Source organism: Canis aureus, chromosome X (genome assembly GCF_053574225.1).
Source record: "Canis aureus isolate CA01 chromosome X, VMU_Caureus_v.1.0, whole genome shotgun sequence".
NCBI classification, from domain to species: domain Eukaryota; kingdom Metazoa; phylum Chordata; class Mammalia; order Carnivora; family Canidae; genus Canis; species Canis aureus.
In genome coordinates this window covers 1,510,820-1,536,960 of record NC_135649.1, presented here as the reverse complement: position 1 = coordinate 1,536,960, position 26,141 = coordinate 1,510,820, and positions in this window count along the sequence as shown.

The following is a 26,141-nucleotide window of genomic DNA, read 5'->3' as shown; positions in this document are numbered from 1 at the left end:
ACTCGCCCCGGCCTCAGCCCGGCTCCTCGCGGGGCCCCTCCCCCTTGGAGGCCTTTGTTCCTTTATTTCTTTTTCCCCGTCTTCCTACCTTGATAGATGCGCGAACTCTTCTCACTGTAGCATTCCAGCTGGTCTCTCTTTAAATATCAGGCCAATTCGTAGGTTTTCAGGATGATTTCAGGATGATTTTCTAGGTAATTTGGTGGGGACAGGTGATTTGGGGACCCTACTCTTCCGCCATCTTGCCCCTCCTCATCTAAATACAATCTTTTTAAAATAAAAAAGTAAAACTTTTTTATTGTGGATCCCTGGTGGCTCAGCGGTTTAGTGCCTGCCTTGGCCCAGGGTGTGATCCTGGAGTCCCAGGATCAAGTCCCACGTTTGATTCCCTGCATGGAGCCTACTTCTCCCTCTGCCTGTGTCTCTGCCTCTCTCTCTCATTCTGTTTCTCATAAATAAATAAAATCTTTAAAAAAACAAACGTTTTTTAAAAATGGCAGAGTAGAAATTCCTACAGTCTTGTCAGTACTGTGTAGACAAAGACCCATACCCACTAGACCCACTAAGGCTGTCAATTGAAAGCCCTAGTGAACCAGAAGTAGACTGCAACCTGGCATCGACATAAACCAGTCCTTGATTAGAGAGAGTATGGTGATCAGCCCCCAAATTCTATCTACCTAGGAGAAAAAAAATGCCTAATACTTTCTGGTGAAATGTAAGTTCATTTTGAGCATCTGTAGTATTTTTATACATATTTGAGACTCAATTAAAATTAGTAGCCATGAGAACTGACAAGACTGTATGACCAGATAACCAATAGAAAAACAGATAACCAAGAGAAGCAGACTTAGGGGTGACCCAGGTATTAGAATGAGCAGAAAAATAGCTTTAAAATAACTATCACTAATATGTTCAGAAAAATAGAGAAGAAGGAGATTTTCACAGAGAGTTGGATGATAAAAAAATTAAATGGGCATCCTAGAACTGAAATGCCAATATTTGAAATTGAAGCCAATGGATTGGGGTGCCTGGGTGTCTCGGTTGGTTGAGTGTACAGCTTTTGATTTCATTTCAGTTTGTGATCTCAGGGCCCTGGGATTGAACCCTGTGTTGGCTCCGTGCTCAGTGAGGTGTCTGCCTGAGGATTCTTTCTGTCCCTCTCCCTCTGTCCTTCCCCTTGCTCTCACTCTTTCTCTAAAAAAAAAATAAATATTTTAAAAAGTCAATGGAAGACTGGTCAAAAGAAAATATCTAAACTAAAACATAAAGAATTGATTTTGAAAAAACTGAACAGTGTAAAAGACATGTAAAAGGCATTTAAAAGGCATGGAAAAGACATGGTTAAGAGGTCTAATATACATGTAAATGGAGTTACAGAAGAAGAGAAAGATAGTAAAGCAGCATCAATATTAGAATTCAGATTTTTCAACATTTGAAACAAATAATACATTAAATGTTAATTAATTGAATTTAAATTTTTAAAAAGAGGGTAGCCCTGGTGGCTCAGCAGTTTAGTGCCGCCTTCGACCCAGTGCGTGATCCTGGAGACCTCGGATAGAGTCCCGTGTCAGGCTCCCTGCATGGAGCCTGCTTATCCTTTGCCTGTATCTCTGCCTCTCTCTCGACCTGTGTGTTTCATGAATAAATAAATAAAATATTTTAAAAAATAAAATAAATAAAAGACAAAGACAAAGATAAAATCTTAATAGCAGCCAGATGAAAAAAGAAGGGGAAAGAACACTAAAATGAACAGCTGAATTCTGCACAGAAACAGCAGAAGCCAGACAAGAAAATTATATAAAGTGCTAAAAGAAAACCATTTCCAACCTAGAACTCTATAGACTCAGTGAAAATATCCTTTAAAAATAAAGGTGATGTATGTGGAATTCCCAGTATGATGAGGTTGACAAATCCTGTCCCCAAAAAATCAAGTACAGAACTAGACAATATTATCAAAACCTGCCAGAACTATTGCAGGTTTCTGAAAAGCAACCAAAGGGAGACAACAAACTATTACAACTTCAGTTAAGAGCAGCACAGTCTGCAGCCTTCTTGCCCAGGGACACTCTCAATCTCCCATTCCTTTTAATAGGCAGTTGTGGTGTCACATGAGGTAGCCTTAATTGGGGGAAGGGAGCAAAAGTCAAAGTTTCATTGGCTGAAAGTGGAGAATTTGATAGGAAACCAATGGGAAAACCCAGAGTTTGAATAACTTTGTGATCATGGGTTAGATGAGCAGTGAGCCACCCAGATATTTAACAGTCCTAAAAGGTCAAAATAAGATTTCACTCATCCCTAGTTGACTAGGAAATTACATACATGAGCCGGGGAGATCCAAGAGAGCCCAGCAGAAAGTGAAAGCTATGGGAGATTTGAAAGGTATCTAAGGGGCACCTGAGTGGCTCAGTCGGTGAAGTGTCCTACTCTTGATCTCAGTCATGGCTTGATCTCAGGGTCATGAGTTCAAGCCCCTCACTGGGCTCCACATTAGACATGGGGCCTACTTTAGAAAAAAAGGTTGTGAAAGCTGTGTAAACTTGGAATGCACTCCCTGTAGAGGCCACCTTTAGGCAAACAGGCTTGAGCAATGGGATGTAGAAAGAGCAAAACAAAAGAGACTCTTAACTATAGAGAACAAACTGAGGGTTGCTGGAAGGGAGGTGGGTGGGGGTTGGGCTAAATGGGTGATGGGGGGATCCCTGGGTGGCGCAGCGGTTTGGCGCTTGCCTTTGGCCCAGGGCGCGATCCTGGAGACCCGGGATCGAATCCCGCATCGGGCTCCCGGTGCATGGAGCCTGCTTCTCCCTCTGCCCGTGTCTCTGCCTCTCTCTCTCTCACTGCATGCCTATCATAAATAAATAAAAAAAATTTAAAAAAAATAAAAATAAAAATAAATGGGTGATGGGCCTTAAGGAGGGCACTTGTGATGAACACTGGGTGGGTGTTATATGTAAGTAATGAATCACTAAATTCTACTCCTAAAACCAATGGTATAATATACAGCAACTATCTTGAATTTAAATAAAAACTTGGAAGAGGGGCACCTGGGTGGCTCAGCGGTTGAGCGTCTACCTTCAACTCAGGTTGTAATCCTGGGGTTCTGGGATTAAGCCCTGCGTCAGGCTCCCTGTAAGGAGCCTGCTTCTCCCTCTGCCTGTGTCTCTGCCTCTCTCTCTGCACCTCTCATGAATACATAAATAAAATCTTTTTTAAAAAGCTTGTAAGAAAATAATAGTAATGAATGAATTAATTAAAGTCCACAGCAACCCCCTAGATGAACAGACAGGCCCATCAGGTGACCCATGTCAAGATATACCCATGGGCCCTAACTAACTGGTGGGGTACTCACAACCAGGCAGAGTTACCAAAAAAAGAAGAATTCCATATGTCACCATCCCTCCTCACCTTCCACCTTTAAAAACAAGCACTACCTACTGCCTCTCCTTTGCTGTCCTGCCCACAGCTCCCTTACAGTATATACAATAAACTCCTATTTCATGTGTTCTGCTTCGGGTGAATTCTTTTCACCATTCCCGGCACCAGCTTCCGTCTGATTATCACCCCACATTGGGGGGCCCCCATCCAATTGGAAGAGACACCACATTTAGACACCACACTCCCAACCCTCTCACAGATCAACTGCAAGTAGCGAAAGTGTTTTGAGCTCAAGAAGTTTCAGCACAATCTCTGTCAAAATCACAGGCTTACCACTAAGCTATGGAGACACTAGGAGGTCAGGTTAAAAAAAAGAAAAATAAGGGGCACCTGGGTGGCTCAGTCAGTGGAGCTACTGCCGTCAGCTCAGGTCGTGATGCCGGGGCCCTAGAATTGAGCCCCACGTTAGGCTGCACACTCAGTGGGGAGCCTACTTCTCCCTCTCCTTCTGCTTGTCACTCCCACCGCTTGTGCTCATGCTCTCTCTCTCTCTGTGTCAAAATAAGTACTTAAAAATAAGAATTTTTTCAATCTGAAGAGTAAAAACAGCAGCTGTACTTCAAGAGAAGACAGATTGTGGGAGTGACAGATCCACAGTTTAAGCCTAGGAAAGTTACTAAAACAGAGCAAAACAAAACGAAACACAAACATTCAGAAAAACTCAGAAGCTAGAGTTGTTACATCATCTAAAATGCCCATTTTCAACAACAACAACAACAACAAACATGTAAGGTGTAGGGGAACGGTAATTCTGTGTGGCACCCTGATTATCTTGCACATGTCCACATAGGGTACACAGCCAAGAACTGATTACAGTCTGACATGTGTCTTAGCAGAACACCCTGTGGCTCTCCTGGAGCAAGGTTGGGGGGAAGGCTGGGATGGAGCTTCTGTGCGGCATTTTCCCATCCATATCTTATGGGACACTTCAACAAGGCCATTTTCATCTATCTCCCCAGTTAGAGCTGTGCACAGAACTTTCACCTTGTCTCCCCTCAGCTTACAGCTTCAGAATTCTATACAAGTCTACAAACCTGCTTGACTGTAATTTTAGAGGTGACTCCACATTGGCAGAGTGTTCCACTGCCTGGGTCACCTGTCATTTGGTCCCTCTGGTTTGGTGTCATCCTGTGAGATCAGAGACATGATCTGACACTACAATGATCTTATTTTTGGTGTAAGTAGCAAGATTTCTGAATCCATTTGCGCTCATTGTTTTCTGACCAGCTGAATCTATGGAAATGTGGAAGCCAAAACCTAGAGCCACAGTGCTGCAGTTTAGGAGCCACCTGACAACCTGACACAAAGAAAATGGAAAGTTTGGCCCATGGGTAAAAGGAGTCAAGAGAATCTGACTTTGAGAGGGCCTAGATATTCAATTTCATAGTCAAAGGCTTCAAAGCACCTAAGATGAATGTCTTCAAAGATTATAGGAAATTATGTTCCAATAATTAAAGGAAAATATGATAATTCATCAAATAAAAAGTCTCAATGGAGAAGGACAAATGACATAAAATAACCAAATGGGAATTCTAGAGTTTAAAAATAAAAATTGACATGAAAACTCCACCAGATGGGCTCAACAGCAGATATGAGATGAAAGAGGAAAAAATCAGCAAAAGATAAAAAAAAAATCAGCAAAAGATAAACCAACAGAAAGTACCAAATTCAAATAATAGAAAGAAAAATACATTCAAGAAAAATTATCATAGCTGCATATACTGGTGGATGCCATCGTGTCATAACATAAGTGTAATGAGACTCCCAGAAAGAAAGGAGTTAAACAGAAAGGCAGAACAAAATTACTGAAATAAAAATGGCTGAAATCTTCCCATGTTTGACGAAAAATGTTGATCTACAGAACCAGGAAGCTCAGAAAACTCCAAATAGGACAAACAGAAAGGGATCCATACCTAGACATACCATAGTCAAACTGTTAAAAGCTATAGACAAAAAAATCTTGAAAGGAACAAGAGAAAAGCAATTAATCGTGTACAAGGGAACAACATTTCCCTTAATGGCTGACAACTCCTCAGACTCAATGGAAAGCCAGAAGACAACTGATGACATTTTCAAAGTGTTGAAAGAAAATAACTGTCAACCAGTAATTGTTTCCACAAAAACTAGACTTGAAAATGAAATTAAATAAAGACATTCTTGCTTGTATTTGCTTCTTAGTCTCCTCAAACATGGGTGTATTTTTTTAAAGGTTTTATTTATCCACTCATGAGAGAGACACAGAGGGAGAGAGAGGCAGAGACACAGGCAGAGGGAGAAGCAGGCTCCATGCAGGGAGCCCGACGTGGGTCTCGATCCAGGGTCTCCAGGATCATGCCCCGGGCTGCAGGCGGCGCTAAACCGCTGCGCCACCGGGGCTGCCCAAACATGGGTGTATTTTAAAGACCTTTGGGACTAGAGTTAAGAAGAATGAAAAAGGATGTTCAAGGAAAATAAGCCCATCCACATGGAGATCTGGAGGACACTTTGGCCAAAGAATTTCTTTCTTTTTAGAGCATACTGTGTTCACGTTGCAGATATTTCCACATCGTGACATTTTAGAGTTTCTGAGGCACTGCCAGGGCTGTGGGGAGTGGTAAAAAGGAATGTAACTCTACAGGTTGTGAATATATTTATTTACAAGTTGAAACAAGTTTAAGACATTTTCAGATAAAGCGTGAGAGAATTTGTTCCTAGTGGACTTTTTTTTTTTTAATTAACCATTTTATTTTTTTTTTAATTTTTTTTTATTTATGATAGTCACAGAGAGAGAAAGAGAGGCAGAGACACAGGCAGAGAGAAGCAGGCTCCATGCACCAGGAGCCCGACGTGGGAATCGATCCCGGGTCTCCAGGATCGCGCCCTGGGCCAAAGGCAGGCGCCAAAACGCTGCGCCACCCAGGGATCCCCCTAGTGGACTTAATAAGAAATACTAAGGGAAAACTTTCAGGATAAAGCGAAATAAATCCACATGAAGAAATAAAGAATGAAGGAAATGATAATACAAAAAGGGCTTTCAATACTCCACTTAGAAACTTTTTTAGAGAGAGAGAGCATGGGGGGCAGGGGCACAGGCAAAGGGAGAGAGAGAAGTGTAAGCAGGTTCCCTGCCCAGCATGGAGCCTGACTCAGGTCCAGTCTCACCACCCTGAGACCATGACCTGAGCCAAAATCAGGGGTTGGATGCTTGACCAACTGAGATACCCAGGCACCCTTCAATACTCCACTTTAAACAATGGATAATCATCTAGATATAAAGTCAATAAGGAAACATTGGCCTTGAACCACACTTCAGACCAAATGGACCTAGCAGACATACACAGAACATTCTATCCAACAGAAGCAAAATGTACATTCTTCTCAAGCACACGTGGAACATTCTCTAGAATCGATCGTGTTGGATACAAAACAAGTCTTAACAAATTTAAGAAGTTTGAAATTATATTAATATCTTTTCCAACCACAATGGTATGAAACTAGGAACCAATAAGATCAGAAACAAAATAAAACAAAAAGACAAAGATTCCGACTCTTAACTATTTTTTAAAGATTTTCCTTATTTATTTGAGAGAGAGAGAGTGAGCATGCACAAGCAGTGGCAAAGGCAGAGGGAGAGGAAAAGGGAGAAGCAGACTCCCCACTGAGTGTGAAGCCCTATGTGGGGCTCAATCCCAGGATCCTGGGATCATGACCTGGGCCAAAGTCAGATGCTTAACCGAGCCACCAAGATCATCACATCAGACAGCGCATCCCCCATCAGACAGCACATTATTCCCTGTCAGACAGCACATACCTGTCAGAAAGTGCATCCCCCGCAGACAGGTCATCCTCCGTCAGACACCGCATCCCCCATTACACAGCACATGCCTTGTCAGAGTGTCCATCCCAATCAGAAAGAACATCCCCCGTCAGACAGCGCATCCACCGTCAGTCGGCACATACCCGATCAGACATGTATCCCCCATCAGAAAGGTCATGCCCCATCAGACACTACATCCCCTCTCAGACAGATCATCTCCCGACAGACAGCGCATCCCCCGTCACACAGCATATCCCCCGTCACACAGGTCATCCCCCGACGGACATGTCATCCCCCGTCAAACAGCTCATCCCCCGTCAGACAGCACATCCCGTGTCAGTCAGCACATCCTCCATCACACAGCTCATCCCACATCAGAAAGGTCATGCACGGTCGGACAGCATATCCCCCGTCAGAAAATGCATCCCTTGTCAGACAGGTCATCCCCCGTCAGACAGCACATCCCCCAACAGACAGGTCATCCCCTGTCAGTAACGCATCGCCTGTCAGACAAAACATCCCCCATCAGACAGGTCATCCACCGCCAGCGTATCCCCGGTAAGACAGCTCATCCCCTTCAGACAGCACATCCCCCATCAGACAGGCCATCCTCCGACAGACAGGTCATCCCCTGTGAGACAGGTCATCCGCCATCAGACAGCGCATCCCACGTCAGACAGCACATACCCCAACAGACAGGTCATCTCCTCTCAGAAACACATCGTCCATCAGACAAAACATCCCCTGTCAGACAAGCCATCCTCCGTCAAACAGCACATCCTGACAGGCAGGCAATCCTCCGTAAAACAGTGTATATCCTGTCAGAAAGAACATCCCCTGTCAGACAGCGCATCCCCCATCAGTCAGCACCTCCCCCATCAGACAGGTCATCACCCATCAGAAATGTCATCCATGATCAATCAGCGTATCCCCCATCAGACAGGTCACCCCTGTGAGACAGAGCATCCCCCGTCAGACAACCCATCCCCTGTCAGACAGTGCATCCCCCGTCAGAATGCGCAACCCCCGTCAGAGAGGTCATCCCCCGACAGACAGGACATCTCCCGTCACAGTGCATCCCCCATCAGACAGGTCATCTGCCATCAGACAGTGCATCCCCCATCAGTCAGCACATCCCCCGTCAGACAGGTCATCCCCTGTAAGACACCGCAAGCCCCGTCAGACAATCCATCCCTCTTCAGACAGGTCATCCCCCGCCAGACAATGCATCCCTGGTCAGACAGGTCATCCCCTGTCAGATGCATCGCCTGTCAGTGCATCCCCCGTCAGACAGGTCATCCCCCATCAGAAAGGCCACTCCTGGTCAGACAGCGTATCCCAGGTCAGACAACGCATCCCCCGTCAAACACGTCATCCCCCCTCAGATAACGCATTGCCCGTCAGACAGCACATCCCCCATTGGAAAGGTCATCCCTGGTAGAGAGCGGATCCCCTGTCAGACAACAAATCCCCCGTCACACAGGTCATCCACCGGCAAACAACACATCCCCCTTCAGACAGCCCAACCCCTGTCAGAAAGGATATCCCCTGTCAGACAGGTCATCCACCATCAGCGCATCCCCCGTCAGACAGATAATAGCCCGTCAGACAGCACATCCCCCGTCAGGCAGCGCATCCCCCTTCAAACAGCACATCTCCCGTCAGACAGATCATCCTTCATCAGAAAGGTCATTCCCCATCAGACAGCTTATTCCCTGTCAGTCCACACATCCCCTGTCAGTCAGCGCATCTCCCGTAGTCAGCAAATCCCAGTCAGACAGTTCATCCCCCGTCAGACAGTTCATCCCCCATCGGAGAGGTCATCCCTCCTCAGACAGCGCATCCTCCCTCAAACCGCACATCCCCCATCAGACAGCACATGCCCTTCAGGCTGCACATCCCCAGTGAGACAGCACATCCCCAACAGACAGCATATCCCCCTTCAGTCAGAAAATTCCCCGTCAGACACTGCATCCCCATCAGGCAGCACACCCCAGTCAGATGGCGCATCCCGTCAGACAGGTCATTCCGCGTCAGCCAGCCCATACCCCGTCAGACAGGTCATCCCCCATCAGAGAACGTATCCCCCGTCAGACAACACATCCCCCGTCAGACAGGTCATCCCCCTTCAGACAGCACATCCCCCATCAGACAGCGCATCCCACGTCAGTCAGCACATCCCCTGTCAGAGAGGTCATCCCCTGTCAGACAGGATATCCCCCTTCACAGCCCATCCCCTGTCAAAGAGGTCATCCGCCATCAGACAGCCTATCCCCTGTCGGGTCATACACCGTCAACGATTCAGATAGCGTGACCCCCGTTACGCAGGTCATCACCCTCAGCACATTCCCCATCTGACAGGTCATCCTCAGTCACAAAGGATATCCCCAGTCAGACAGGTCATCCACCATCGGTGCATCCCCCGTCAGATAGAGCGTAGCCCGTCAGACAGCACATCCCCCGTCAGACAAGTCATCGCCCGTCAGACAGTGCATCCCTGTCAGAGTACGCATCCCCTGTCACCCCTGGAGGCAGAGGTGCCCCCAGGCCCTGGCTCCACGTGTCCAGCCCCAGCAAGGACCCCTTGGAAAGGAGTTCGTGGTATCTGGCACCATCGTCACTGAGTTGGTTCCCAGAGGGCCGGGGTGCGGGTGGGGGAGCAAGGGGGCTGGGGGCAGTCGCTGTTGTGCCGGGGGATTGGAGACTCCCACAGGGTCGGGGCCAGGAGGTACACGTGGCGCACGGGCCGGGCCCCACGTGAGGGGGCAGACACACATAGGGGCAGGAGGACCGCATCTCATCTGATCTGCTTGCTCGGTCCCTCGCGTGAGGCCAACTGGGGCCGAGGACCCTGGCCACCTGCACATTGGCATGGCCTCTGTCTTGAGCAGCTTTCCCTGCTGGTGCGCACCAGGCAGCCCGTCGGGCCTCACTTTGTCCATAAGCCGAGGCCGGGAAAGGGGGCTCCCCCCGACCTAGTGCCCCTCCTGGGTGGTGCGTCCTTCCCCAGGGCCCTGAGTCCTTTGCCAGTGGCCACTGGATTGTGGCCCTGAGGGCTCGTCCTGGGCCCTGGGCCCTGTGGGCCCTGTTGGTTCCCCGAGGTTGGAGGGCAGGGGCTGCTTGCTGTTTCCTAGAGAGCCATGCGGGGAGGGGCAGAGGGGGAGAGAGACTCTTAAGTAGGTCTCACGTGCCACTCAGAGCCCCCCACGGGTCTCCACCTCGCAACTCTGAGATCATGTCCTGAGCCGAAAGCAGGAGTCGCAGGCATCACAGACAGAGCCACCCAGGCCCCGTGGACCAGGACGGTTCCCAAGGTCTGTTACCACCAAAATAAAACTTAGTCGCCTCTGACTTTATGTTCAGCTACTGAGTCTCCACATTCTCTTTGTCCTGCCCATGCAGCACCATGGTTCTGCCGAGGCCTCCTGCTTGCGGGTGTGGAGGGACAGGAAGTGATTTCTCTGGTGTTTGTTCCTCCTCTTACAAGGACACCAGTCCTGTCGGAGTAGGGGCCCATCCTTAGGACTCCGTTTAACCTTAATGACCTCCTTAAAGTCCCTAACTCCATCCAGATGCAGGCCCATTAGGGGTTAGGATTTCAACACAGGAGTTTGTGGAGGCAGGGAGATACAGCTCAGCCCATCACCTACCCCAAACGGGACATTTTCAGTCTTTTAAATCTTTGCCCATATGCTCACTAAAATGACACCTCAATATGGTTTCACTTTCTTTTGATCTTGAACATGGCTTGACAACCAGTCCTATGACATTGAGCCAGGGGTATCTCCTCTTCTGTGAACCATCCATTCATATCATTTAATCTGTGTTTTTAAATTTAAATAGGTACTTTTTACTTATTGATCGGTGAATGCTCTTTACATATTAAAGGTACCAAATCTTGCCATCATTTGAAAACAGTTTCCTTCTTCATTCATTCCCTGCATCCTTGTTCACTTCTTTTCTACACAGAGGGTCTTTAAAATTTTGAGATGTATTTCAGTGAGAGAATGTTTTTCCCATTATGATTTCTGTAGTTTGTGTCCAATGGAAAGCCTTACCCAGTGTAAAAGTGTGAAATTTGTCATCCAAAACATCTTTTGGCACTTTAAAGTGTTAATACACCAGGAATTCATTTTGGTGTGAAAATTGCCAGTGGTCTGACTTTGTCTCTTCCCCTGCCGAAGGTTAGTCAGGTGTGTCAACATCATTTATCAAATAATCCATATAACCCTACTGAATTGAAATGTCATCTTCACCAAGGTCTAAACCCACATTTGACTTTTTCTTGCAAATTTATTTCTCTATCCAGTTCATGGCTACGTGGGTCCCACTCCACCCTCTCGACTCACCTATTATCTGAGGCCTCATTCCCCGGGGTTCCCTGGGATTTCCCGAGCGCCTTCCTCTGTGTGGCTCTCTCTTGCATCATCTGTCCCCAAAGTGGTTTTCCAGCTCATTATGCTGCTGCCTTCTTCCCTAAAGTCAGGACGGGGGTCCTTGAGGAAAAGACAAAGGGGAACTGGTCTCCCTGAAGTGGGGAGGAGAGATGAAGTGGGTTCTTCTCCGCCTGTCCCTGCAAGATGCCCTGATTTCACAGCACAGTGGGGCTGCTCTCGAGGCACACAGTGGCCCGAGGAGGGGATGGGCAAGGCCACAGTGCAACAAGGGAGTCTCTGGGATGGACACAGGAGGAACAAGGCATTGTCTGGGGGAGAACCACCGCTGTTTGCAGAGAAACTGAGCTGTGCAGAACTCTGTGATGACACATTTATGAAATTGTCCCCGTCTGTGGGTCTGTGAATAGGTCTGCTGGAAGTTGGGAAAATAAAGGCAACCCTGTCTTGTCTGTGAGGAAGGCATCCAAGCAAGAGGGTGACCAGTGTCTAGAATGGCTTGTGACATTGAGCAATGTCACCAAAGAGAGCCCCAGCCTGGGGCTCAACTGTCTCTGTCACTCCTGTTCTTTCTGATTTTCTACTGGGCAGGCAGCTGTCATCTCAGGTGTGTGCAGGGGGGACCCTGAGGCAGAGAACAAGGATGTTTCAACACACGCACATCTAGAAATCTGAAACATCACCTGTTTGAGTGAAAGATAAAAATCATATGATCCATTGATGCAGAAACAGCATTCGACAAAAGACAACATATTTTCATAGCAAAAACCTTCAATAAATGGGGGATAGAATTAGCTTTCCCCGATATAAAAAACAAACCCCACAGCTAATATCACACTCAACAGTGAAATTTTGAAAGTTTTTCCTCGAAAATCAAGAAGAAGGTATGGCTGGTCAGAGGCATACTCGGTGAAATTTTGATACTTAACTTTCAGATTTCTTGAAAATTGGTTTGTGGCCCAGCAAATGCACATCAAACATACTTGTACTGGAAAAGAATGTGCAGTACACACACATCTAAAGTTTAGATTATGAATTTAGTGTCATAAAGACAACAAGCAAGGTAGTTGATTGTATCGATGGGATGTCCTATGTCAGGGCCCAATAAACTTTTTTTTTTTTAAGATTATATTTATGTATTCATGAGAGACACAGAGAAGGCACAGGGACATAGGCAGGGGGAGAATTTATCTTGTTTTATCGCTTCCCTCCCCTCCCCTATGATCCTCTGTGTTGTGTCCTAAGTTCCCCGTACGAGTGAGATCATATGATAATTGTCTTTCTCTGACTATTTTGCTTCCATCATACCCTCTAGTTCCATCCACGTTGTTGCAAATGGCAATGACAAGATTTCATTTTTTGATGGCTGAGTAGGAGTCCATTGTGTGTGTGTGCGTGTCTCTCTCTCCATCTGAAGAACACTGTGTCTTCCGATCTGTGCGCATGATATCCTTCTCCATTCATGTAGGTTTCCTTTGATGCCTCTTACCAATAGCTTTGAGCCTCACTGTAAACCTTTTGCACACGTTATTAAAGGTGTCACCCAGCATGTCAGGTTTGGGCATGCTAGTGTCAACGATAGTGATTTGTTTTTTATTTTCACTCCTTTCCTTTTGTAGATTACTTAGGATTTCTTACATACACGTCTGTGGATAAAGATGATTCTACTTCTTTTTTCCTTCAATCTGCAACACTTTTATTTCTCTTTCTTGCCTAGTGCACTGCCTAGGATTTCCAGGAAGGTGTTGAATAGAAGTGGTGAACATCCATACCTTGTTTCTCAAAGTTTGCTCGGAGGTGAAGGGGTGGGTTGGCTGGGGGAAGGCGTGTGTGCATGCGTGCGTGTGTGTGTGCATGTGTGTGTGTGTGTTTGTATCTTTCACCATTAGGTATCATGTTAGCTGTAGGATTTTTGTAGATTCCCTTTGTCAGATTAAGAAAGTTTCCCTCTAGGCCTAGTTCTCTGAGAGCATTTCTCATGAGTGTTTGTTGGATTTTGTCTGATGCATTTCTTCTGCATCTATTGAAATGATGGCATGTTCTCTCTCCTTTGTTTTCTTAATATGATGAATGACCCAGATTTATTTTATTTATTTATTTTTTGATTTTTTTATTTTATTTTTTATTTTTTTTAGTGAAAACCAATCTTTCATTCTTGGGATAAGGTCACGATTGTATGATCCTCTTTATATATTGTTGGACTGAATTAGCTAATATTTAATCAAGTTTTTTCTGTGTCACTTCATGAAGGACTTTGATCTAGGGTTTTCTTTTCTTAGCAATGTCTTCATATGGTTTTCGTGTTGTGTAATGCTGGCCTCATACAATGATTTGGGAAGTGTTTCCCCTCCTCTGCTTTCTGAAAGAATTTGGATAGGATTGGTAATATTTCTCCGTTAAGTATTTGGTTGTATCTGCCAGTAAAGCCATGTGGGCCTGGAGTTTTCTGTTCCATTTCTCTCATAGACTTGGGGATATTCAGGTTTTCTATTTCTTCTTGAGTCAGTTTAGGTAAATTGTGTTATTCAAAGAATTTGTCCTTTTCCCTTATGTTGGGAAAGGTATCCACAAATATTATTCCTGATAATCCCTGGTTACATCTTTTTTAAAAAAATCCGTTTTCTTATTTTTTTGAAGATTTACTTATTTATTCATGAGAGAGAGACAGACAGAGAGAGAGAGAGAGAGAGGCAGAGACACAGGCAGAGGGAGAAGCAGGCTCCATGCAGGGAGCCCGATGTGGGACTTGATCCTGGGACTCCAGGACCACACCCTGCGCTGCAGATGGCACTAAACTGCTGCGCCACTGGGGCTGTTCCTCTTGGTATTTTTTTTTTTAAATGTTTCAGTTTCATGGATTCTTCTCTATTGTTTGTCCATTTAACATTGTATTCACATCTGCTCTTATCTTCATTATTTCTTTCCCACTGTGTATTTAGATTTTATTTTGCTCTCCTATGTCTGATTTTCTGCAATATTGTTCTGTCAATTATGTAAAAGGCGTGTGAAAATGTTTCTACAATTGTGGATTCTTCTATTTCTCCTTTCTTTTCTGTGAGTTTTGTTTCATGTATTTTGGAGCCCTGTTATTAGTAGTGCATACATATTTAGATTTTAGGTTTTCTTCACAGAGACCCCTTTATCATTAGCAAATGTCCTCCATCCTGTCATCTCCCTTGTCCCAAAGTCTACTCTGCCTATAGGTACAGCTACTCAAACTTTCTTATGATGAAAGTCACTATATAACTTTATTCATCTTTTTCTTGTGTCGTGCTTCACATTTGAGGCACATTTCTTATGCTTAGCATATAGTTTTCTTTTGCCTTTTTTTATCCAGTCTGGCGATCTCTGGTTTTAAGTTGCACCATGTAGATCATTTACAATAAATATACATAGTGACATGGCTGAATTTAAATCTACCATCCTGCTATTTACCTTCTCTTTGTCCCATGTGTTCTGTGTCCCCCTCTCCGTCTAACATGCCTTCTTTCAAATGAGTAATTTCTAGAATTTCTCTATATATGTATAGATTTTATATCTAGGGTTCTAACACGTATTTGAGCTTATTATGGACTGCATTAAAACAATTTCCAATTGTTTCACATATAAGATGAGAACATGACAACAGTATACCTCCAATTATCCAGTCAGTCATGTTTGTGCTATTGCTGTCGTGCATTTCATTCCCTATGGAGGTTATAAACCCCACATCATGTGAATAATTTTGCTTTAAATGGTTCTCTATGGTCGAAGGAAATTTTAAAAAGAGAAAACATATTTTATATTCTGCCACAAACTTCCCGTGTCTGGAACTGTGCGTTACTGCCCGTAGATCCAAGCTCCCATCTGGTATCACCCTTCCTCGTGGAGAATGTTCTTTAGCATTTCTCGTAGTGCAGGCTTTCTGCTGACAACAAAGGATCTCACCTTCTGTATGTCCGAAAAAACCTTTATTTGGCCTTCTCTTTTTGTTGAGGGTGGTGGATTGTTGTTAACATATAATAAGCCATTAACTTACAATAAGACTTAACACACAATAAGCCATTTTAAGGTGAAAATTCCGTGGCATTTAGTACGTTCACATGTGAAATGATTGCCTAGCAGGGCTGGCACCCTGAGAGCAGCCAGAGAAACGGGGTCAGTTCACCACGGGCGGGAGGGCAGAGCCGTCTCCTGTGGAGGCAGGCAACGGGCCAGGGTGTCTGCTGCTGCGGGTCCATGTGCAGATGTGATTCGGGGCACGGAGCTGCTGGAGTTGTTGCCTGATGACAGAGGAGAGGAGAGAGCGTATCACAGAGGGCCCGGGGAGCCTCGGGCAGGACTGTGGCTTTGACCCCGTGTGACATGAGAGGCACCAGGAGGTCCAGAGCAGGAGAAGGAGGGACATGATGAATGTCTTATCACTGATCCCGGGTTGGGGCTCTGCTGGGTGGGCACTGGGGACGTAAGGAGAACATTGCGGATGATTACAGGGTCTAGGCTCCTCATTCAGATAGGCGTTTCTGGGGGATCCCTGGGTGGTTCAGCGGTTTAGCGCCTGCCTTTGGCCCAGGGCATGATCCTGGAGTCCCGGGATCAAGTCCCATGTTGGGCTTCCGGCATGGAGCCTGCTTCTCCCTCATCCTGTGTCTCTTCTTCTCTCTCTATATGTGTCTCTCATGAATAAGTAAATAAATAAATCTTAAAAAACAAAACAAAACAGATAGGCGTTTCTGAGGGATTGACTGACACCCTTATGGGAGGTGGGCACACCGCGGCTTCCAGGTCGTGCACCTCTCTGGGTGTGGGGTTGCCATTCCCGCTCCCCCGGCCTCCACCTCACCACTGCCCTCCCAAGCCTAACCTCACTCCTTCTATTCCAAGTCTCATTATCCTAAGCGTGGAACCTGTCTTATTTCTCTCTGGACCTTCCCTCGTCCCCACTCCCTCTTGTAAATTGGAACCTCGGGACTTAGATCCTCATGTGACTCTGAGTCGGACACTACGGTTTCCGTTTGTGACTCCATGCGGCTGGGGAATGAGACCCTAGGGTCCCAGTTTCTTCTGGAAGGGCTGGCTGGCACAGAGTTGAGGCCCTTGCTCTTCGAGATCTTTCTGCTGGTCTACATCTTGGCTGTGTTTGGGCACCTGGGCATCGTCAGCCTTACTGTCATGGACTCCCGACTCCACCCCCACCCCCATGTACTTCTTCTTAGCCAACCTGTAGCTGCAGGACACTGCCTATATCTCCAACACGGTGCCCCGGCACTGGCACGCATGCTGGCGGCAGTGTGGCCTGTGCCCCACGGAGCTTGCCTCACCCAGATGATCTTCATTCACGTCCTAGCACCTGGGAGTGCCTCCTGACTACAGCTGTGGCCGGTGATCACTCTGTGGCCCTCTGCCAGCTGCTGCACTACTGAGACCTCATGGGCCAGGGGACCTGCACAGGGCTGGTCACCACCGCCTGCCTGCTTGGCTTGGGCAGCGCCCACCCACAGCACCCTGGCCGCTCTGCTCCAGCTCTGTGGGCCTCGCCTCCTCACCCACTTCTTCCAGGTCCTCCACCTGCCAACCAAGCTCTCTCGCTCCCGCACGTGGGCCACCAAGCTTCCCCTGTTCTTCTTCAGTTTTGCGGTGGGCCTCGCACTCCAGGCCATAGTTGTGCCCTGGAAGCATTTCCGTCCTGGTGTTTGGTCCTAACACCTTGTTTTCTATTTGCGGAGGCGAAACACGGTTATTGGCTGAGCTGTGCACTTCCAGAAACTTATACAGTGAGTCTGGGAACATGCCCTCTGGGGTCTCACCACCCAGAGAGACCCCTGGGAACATCTTGCTGGTTGCTTCCAGGCTTCATTTGGAACTACGAAGGTATGCACGTGCAGAGTTCCAAGGAGGACAGCAAAACCCGAATCACAGTATGTTCACACTTCCCAGTGCTTAGACATGTTGCAGTTTTTCCCACTAGGATACACACTCACTATCAAATCATTCATGCCTTACGCCAAGGTGTGTTGTTAGAAAGTAAACATGCCTCATCACCTCAGGGTCTGTGGTAACCACGAGGAAGAATTTCGTGTGCGTTCTTGCAGGTTTTTTCCAGGATACAGTGACCTGCATCCGTGACTCTTTTTTACATCAATAGGATCGTACTGATAAAGTAGGTAGGTTAGACATGAGCTGCAGACAGGGGCAGTGACAGTAGGGGACACCTTAGAAGCCTGAGGGCACAGCATCCTGATTGTGGCTTTGAATATCTTGCCTTGGGGCTTCCAAGGGGGAAGAGTGTGAGGGGGAGGAGGAGGGGACAGGAGAGGGTAGAGTGGAGGAAGGGGAAGGGGAGGAGGGGAAAAGCAAAGGAGATGGGAGAGGGAAGGGGGAAGAGGGTGGAGGGGAAGGGGGAGGAGGGGACAGGGTGAAGTGGAGGAGGGAGAAGGGGAGGAGGAGGGGAGGAGGGTTAGGGGGAGGAGGGAGAAGCGGGAGGGCTGCTGACAGACCAGGAGCCACATGTGCAGGCCACGTGCTCTCCTCTTCCACGTCAGGCCCAAGGTCATGGATGGCTTCATTATCACAGATGTACACTGGGTTTCACCCCCACCCCAACTGGTAGGAGACCCTTAGATGATGAGACACAATCATGGTCGGGGACCCTGCCCCTAGCCATAACTCGTGACCTCTGCAAACATACAAGGAAAGCCCCCCCACCCCAGCCGAGGTGCAGTCGCCGGCTCTGGGCCTGCCACCTCTCCTGCCTTGAGACTGTACTGTCTTTAACAAGCTACTTTGTGCTGTCACCTTCCTTCTGGCTGGCTTTCTGTGAGCGCGGGTCCTCCTGTCACTCTCTAGTGGGGGATCGAGAACCAAGACCCCTGTGCACACAAGGCAGACTTCTCCACCCGCAGCAATACTGTGCCCCAAATTGGCTGCTTTTGGTTCTTTTCCCACAGATTCCACGTTCCCGCCATTTGTACAATTTCCTGATGGGCTCTGTCTTCTTATGTCTTTATTTCTACGAGTTATTTGCATTTTAAAGGTGGTAGCTTTAGTCTGCCATTTGGGTTACTGACGTTTACCTGACTTGTTGCTTGTCGTTTTATCTTATTTATCATGTTTTCTTCCATAAAAGAGCCCAACACCTTTGTGTAATTAGACACTGGTGTTTTCTGCTTTTTATTTGATTTTTCCTTCTTGACACTTCCTTGTATCCAGACACTGGTTCATTTTTGTTCACACGTGGCTTCTGCGTTTTGTATCCTGCATACATTTCTTCATCAGGGCTTTCTCCTTGGACTTTAATGGTTTCATATTTTCTATTGAATTGTATGCTTTCATTTTTTTTCTCCTACTTCAGCGTTGATCCTTTTGGATATTTATTTTTCTGTAAAAGTCAAGTTGAAGACCAGCTTTCTTTCTCTTCTGACTTGAATAATCCCAATAAATTCACCATTGTTCTTTGCATACTCTTTCTCTTTAGAAAAGATCTATGTATTGGCTTGAGGGGGAGGGAGAAGGAGAGCATCGTCAAGCAGACCCACCGCTGAATGCCGAACCCCATGTGGGGCTCGATCCCACTTCCACAAAACCATGACCTGAGCTGAAACCAAGATTCAGATGCTTACTCAACTGAGCCACTCAGGGGCTCCTTATGGGCACTTTTAAGCTTGTTGTCTCTCTGGCTCCTCACTCTTAGTTTTTATACATCTTTTTCTCCAGTCACATCCCTGGCTTGGTTCCTTAGAGCACTCCTTGTGTCCTGGCTGATAAGCCCTCCCTTCCCATGAGAACATGGGTCCTACTTTGGATTTTGGACATCAACTTTGCTGCCCCCTATCGTGGCCTTTCTCCTCATATCTTTCACTTTACTGTATAGCAGGGGAATGTTCCCTCATCCCCTAACCAGGTAATATGCTATCGTCACAGAAATCTGGATAAATATGCCATGGACGAATTTACAGTCCCTACAAAATTAGGAGCTCAATTACCTGAAAACTCTATCACCACTAAAACTAGGACTGTGTATACTTACGCATATCTATGTGTATGCAATCTCTTGAAACAAAATATTTGTAACAGCATTATTAATAAAGGCTTTTTTATTAAAAAATAACAGAAGTAAAGGACAAACCCAAATGCTGTTCCCCAATGCAACAGGCCTCTAATCTACCCACTGATGCCCCAACCTTTTCTCTCTCATCCCCTTCTTGTCCTCAGGTTTCTCCCTGCACCCTTGCGAAGGCAATCCAAGCTGAGCCAATCAGGTCTCTCTGTCTGTCTGTCTTCCTCCATCTCTGTCTCTGTCTCTTCTCCTATACCAATCCCAATTTTCTCTACTGTATCCTAAAAGTCAGTTTCTCAGGGAGGCCATCACCGTGCGCTCAATGTGGACTGGACAGAGAAATAAGTGTGCAAGAATAAAGTCAGAAGTGCGCTTAGACTTTGGTGAAGATGACATTTCAATTCAGTAGGGATATATGGATTATTTGATCAATGATGTTGACACACCTGACTAACCTTGGGCAGGGGAAGAGAAAAAGTTAGACCAATGGCATTTTTCACACCAAATTGAACTCCTGGTGTAATAACATTTTAAAGTACCAAAAGATGTTATGGATGACAAATTTTACACTTTTACAGTGGGTAAGGCTTTCCATTGGACACAAACTACAGAAATCATAATGGAAAAAATCTCCCAGTGAAATACATCTCAAAAATTTAAAGACCCTCTGTGTAGAAAAGAAGTGAACAAGGAGGCAGGTAAGCAATGAGGAGGAAAGTGTTTTCAAATGATGACAAGATTTGGTATCTTTAATATGTAAAGAGCATTCACGGATAAATAAGTAAAATGTGCCTATTTGAATTTAGAAACACAGACAAATGATATGAATGAACAGTTCTCAGAAGAGGAGACACCCCTGGCTCAATGTCATAGGACTGGTTGTCAAGCCACGTTAAAGATCAAAAGAAAGTGAAATGATATTGAGGTGTGATTTTAGAGAGCATATGGGCAACGATTTAAAAGACAGAAAATGTCCTCTTTGGGGTAGGCTATGGGCTGAGCTGTATCTCTCTGCCTCCACAAAGTCCTGTGTTGAAATCCTAACCCCTAATGGGCTTTCATCTCGATGGAGATAGCGACTTTAAAGAGCTCATTAGGGTTAAATGCAGTCCTAAGGGTGTGCCCGTACCCCGACAGGACTGGTGTCCTTGTTAGAAGAGGAACAGGCACCAGAGAGCTCCCTTCTTCTCTCTCCACACCCTCAAGCAGGAGACCTCGCCAGAAAGCAATTGTGCTGGCACCTTGCTCTTGGACTTTGAGTCTCCAGAACTGAGAGAATATACATTTCTGTTGTTTAAGGCACTTAGCATGTGGTCTTTTGTCATGGCAGCTTGAGCTGACAAATACAGGGATGGGGGATTTCAGAAGATGGACACTTGCTTCCACAGTTGGTTGGAGTCGAATTGGCGCGACCTTTTGGGAGGAGAATTTGGTAATACATGTCAGATGCTTTCACAGGGCCAGGTGTCTGGCTGGCTCAGGCGGTAGACCAGGTGAGTCTTGACCTCGAGGTAGTGAGTTTGAGCCCACATTGGGTGTGGAGTTTAAGACGAGAAGAAGGAGAGGGAGAAAACAAAAGAAAAAGGCTTATTCCCTGACCTACCACATCCCCTTCTGAAAATCTACTATAGATAACACGTTACACAACAACAAATGTCCCGGTTATTCATTTATTTCAGCATAGTTTATGATACTGAAAATTAGAAACAACCTAGAGGGAGGCCGACGTACAGGAGACCGGTTAGCATAGCTGTGCGATGTACCTTGTGCAGCAGGTGCTGCAGCCGCTGAGAATACGGTGGAAGCCGTGGGCTTCTCCTTCTCCACCTACTGGCCTGCTTCTGGGCCAATCTTGGAAACAGTATCTAGAAACAGACGGCCTTTCCTCTTGTCCCTCTCCTGCACCTGCTCTGTGCTGTCCCACCCCTCCTCCTTTGGAGTCTTACACACAAAAGACTCCTGTTTCCTCCTTTTGTACCATAATGTGGCTTGATTGGTAGGGAGCCGATCCCTTAGCAAGAAAGCAGGCCCATGTCGCCCTTGAAGTGAAGGACGCCAAGTTCTCAGGTCATGACAGGGGCTTAAATAATGAATCATGGCAGGGGGTTAAATAATGAACCAAACCATGGTTTCTCAGGCCAGTAATAGGTGAGACATTCCTCCTTCAGCCCGGGAATGATCCTGGAGTACTGTATGTAAAAAACCCAAAAGACTCCACCCCAAGATTGCTAGAACTCATACAGCAACTCAGCAATGTGACAGGATACTAAATCAATGCCCAGAAATCAGTGGCATTTCTATACACTAATAATGAGACTGAAGAAAGAGAAATTAAGGAATTGATCCCATTTACAATTGCACCAAAAGCCATAAGATACCAAGGAATAAACCTTACCAAAGAGGTAAAAGATCTGTATTCTAATAACTACAGAACACTTCTGAAGGAAATTGCAGAAGACACAAAGAGATGGGAAATCATTCCATGCTCATGGATTCAAAGAATTGATATTAAAAATGTCTATGCTACCCGAAGCAACTTACACATTCGATGCAATCCCTCTCAAAATACCATGCATTTTCTTCACAGAGTTGGAACAAATAATCCTAAGATTTGTATGGAACCAGAGGAGACCGCAAATAGCCAGAGGAATGTTGAAAAAGGAAACCAAAGCTGGGGGCATCCCAATGCCTGACTTCAAGCTGTATGACAAGACTGTGATCATCAAGACAGTGTGGTGCTGGCACGAAAACAGACACATAGATCCATGGAACAGAGTAGAGAATGCAGAAATGGACCCTCAACTCTGTGGTCAACTCATCTTTGACAAAGCAGGAAAGAATATCCACCGGAAAAAGCCAGTCTCTTCAATAAATGGTGTTGGGAAAATTGGACACCAACACGCTGAAGAATGAAACTGGACCACTCTCTTACACCACACACAAGGATAAACTCAAAACAGAATGAAGACCTACGTGTGAGACAGGAGTCCAACAAAATCCTAGAGGAGAACACAGGCAGCAACCTCTCTGACCTTGGCCACAGCAACTTCTTGCCAGACACATCTATTAAGGCAAGGGAAACAAAAGTGAAAATGAACTATTGGGACTTAATCAAGAAAAAAAGCTTCCGCACAGCAAAAGAAAGAGTCGACAAACTCTAAAGGCAACCTACAGAACGGGAGAAGATATTTGCAAATGACATATCAGATGAAGGGCTAGTATCCACGATCTATAAAGAACTTATCAAACTCAACACCCAAAAGACAAACAATCCAGTCAAGAAATGGGCAGAAGACATGAACAGAAATTTCCCCAAATAAGACCTACACATGGCCAACGAGCAAAGGAAAAAATGCTCCACATCCCTTGCCATCAGGGAAACACAGATCAAAACCACAATGCGGCATCACTTTACACCAGTGAGAATGGTTAAAATTAAGACAGTAAACAACAAATGTTGGAGAGGATGCGGAGAAAGGGGAACCCTCTTGCAATGTTGGTGGGAATGTGAACTGGTGCAGCCACTCTGGAAAACTGTGTGGAGGCTCCTCAAAGAGTTAAAAATAGAGCTGCCCTACGACCCAGCAATTGCACTGCTGGGGATTTACCTCAGATACAGATGCAGTGAAACGTTGGGACACCTGCACCCCGATGTTGATAGCAGCAATGTCCACAGCAGCCAAACTGTGGAAGGAGCCTCGGTGTCCATCGAAAGATGATGGATAACGAAGCTGTGGTCTATGTATACAATGGAATATTACTCAGCCATCAGAAAGAATGGATGCCTCCCATTTACATCGATGTGGATGCTGAGTGAAATAAGTCAATAAGTATAAGACAATTATATGGTTTCACTCATGTGGAATATAAGAAGTGGTGAAAAGGACTAGAGGAAGGGAGGGGAAACCGAGTGGGGACCAAGTAGAGAGGAAGACAAACCATGAGAAACTCCTGACTCTGGGAAACAAAGGGTTGCAGATGGGGAGGTGGATGGGGTGATGGAGTAACTGGTGACAGGCACTGAGGAGGGCACTTGATCGGATGAGCACTGGGTGTTGTACTGTACGTTGGCAAGTTCAATTTAAATAAAATAAAAACTTTTTTTTAAATAAAAACTTTAAAAAAGAAAATCAGTGTTGAGAGTGGGCATCCTTTCTTGCTCCTGATCTTACAGGGAAAGCTTTCAGTCTTTTACCACTGAGCATGATGTTAGCTGTCGGTTTTTCACAAATTCCCTTTATCATGTCTAGGAAGTTCTCTTAAATTCTTAGGGTTTTTAAATGTTTTTAACATGAAAGAATGTTGGATTTTGTCAAAAATTGTATCTGTACCAATTGAGATGATTAAGTTTTTTTCCTTTGTTTTATTGATTCACTGATAGGTTTCACATATGGAACCACATTTACATTCCTAGAACAAATCTCACTTGGTGATTCTGTGTGTGAGTCTTTTTTAAAAAAGATTTATTTGTTTATTTATTTATTTATTTATTTATTTATTTATTTATTTATTTATTATAGCATGGACATGATTGGTGGGGAGTAGTAGAGGGAGAGGGAGAATCCTTGAGCTGGGAGCCTGACATGGGGCTCTGTCTCAGGACCCTGAGATCATGACCTGACCTGAGCTAAAATCAAGTCAGCCACTTAACCAACTGAGCCACCCAGGCACCCCTGTATGCAATTCTTTTAATATGTTACCGGATTCAGTTTGCTAGGATTGTGTTGAAGATTTTTGCATATATATTTATAAGGGATGTTGATCTTTAGTTTTTTTGTGGTCTTTGCTTTGGCTTTGGGATCAGGGTAATGTTAGCCTCATAGAATGAATTACCTGCTCCCTCCTCTTCTGTGTTTTGAAATTGAGAAGGATCAACATTAATTCTTATTTAAATGTTTGGTAGAAAAAAATATATTGGGTAGAATTCTCCAGTGAAACCTTTCGGTCATGTATTCTCATTCACTGGGGAATTTTTTTTAATGGATTCAATCTCTTTAGTCTTAAAGATTTGTTCAAGGGCAGCCTGGGTGGCTCAGTGGTTTAGCACCACCTTCGGCCCAGGGTGTGATCCTGGAGCAGGATCCAGTCCCATGTGGTGCTCCCTGCATGGAGCCTACTTCTCCCTCTGCCTGTCTCTCTGCCTCTGTCTCTATGTCTCTCTCTCTCTCTCTCTCTCTCTCTCTGTCTGTGTGTTTTCCATGAATAAAAAAATAAAATCTTTAAAGAAATGATTTGTTCATATTTTCTTAACCAAATATCCATGTGGTTTATTCCTTTTTTTAATAAATTAATTTTTTATTGGTGTTCAATTTACCAACATACAGAATTCTTCACTTCTTTCAAGTCTTTCCTCAGATGTCTACTTCTCTTTTTTTAAAAATATTTTGTTTATTTATTCATGAGAGACACAGACAGAGAGAGGCAGAGACAGAGGGAGAGGGAGAAGCAGGCTCCATGCGGGGAGCCCGATGTGGGACTCAGTCTTGGGACTCTGGGATCATGTCATGGGCCAAAGGCAGGCGCCAAACTGCTGAGCCACCCAGGGATCCCAAATGCTAACTTCTCACCAAGGTTTTCCGTAGTCCCTATATCTATAATGAACCCTCACCTCCAACTTTTATCTCTTTTCCATGCTCTTTTTCCCTTAGGAATCATTGCCATTTTATATACTATTTATTCACCTTATTTATTGTCTGCCCCTATACAAGAATATAAGCTCCATGAGGCAGCAATCCCTGCCTGGATTGTTCACCACTGCAGGGCTAGTGCCTAGGAATAACAGATATACAATTAATATTAGTGGAATAAGGGTATGACTATATCAATATAGCTGGAACCTAGTGAGGGAACAATTTCTGGATGAGCTGGAGCCTTATAGGCTATAGTAATGAAAATGGATTTTAGTTTGAAGTGAAATAAAAGGCATAGGAAAGTACCAAGAAAGGCAGTAAGATTATCTTATTTATGTTTAAGATCAATCTGGAAAATATATTTGAGGGGGACTATGTCGAAGTCAGAAATCAGTAACTTTATTGTCAATAGGTTTCAGGAGAGATGAAGATGCCTGAACTAGGATTTCAGCAGTGGAAATGGAGAAAAGTTGATGAATTCAAGACATATTTTGAATATAAATGAGACAGAACTAGTAAATGGATTAGATATGAAGGGGAGAAAAAAAGGGTCGGTGACAATGATCATCATTAAAGCCATCTTAGATCTTTCCGACAAGACCAGCCAGCAGCTGAATATCACCAACTCACCACACTTGATAGCACAAAGAACAGAATTAGTCAGGTGAGCCTTAACCAAATTTCTGATGCAAAATATTGTAGAACATAATACAATGATTATTGTTTTAAGCCAGAATATTTTTAGGTAGTTTAGTACACAGATCAGCTCATCAAAACAACACTCTCATCAGGAACAATTAGAAAGGCTAGTGAATTCTAAAATCATATTTTTAAATGCATGGACCTTCAGA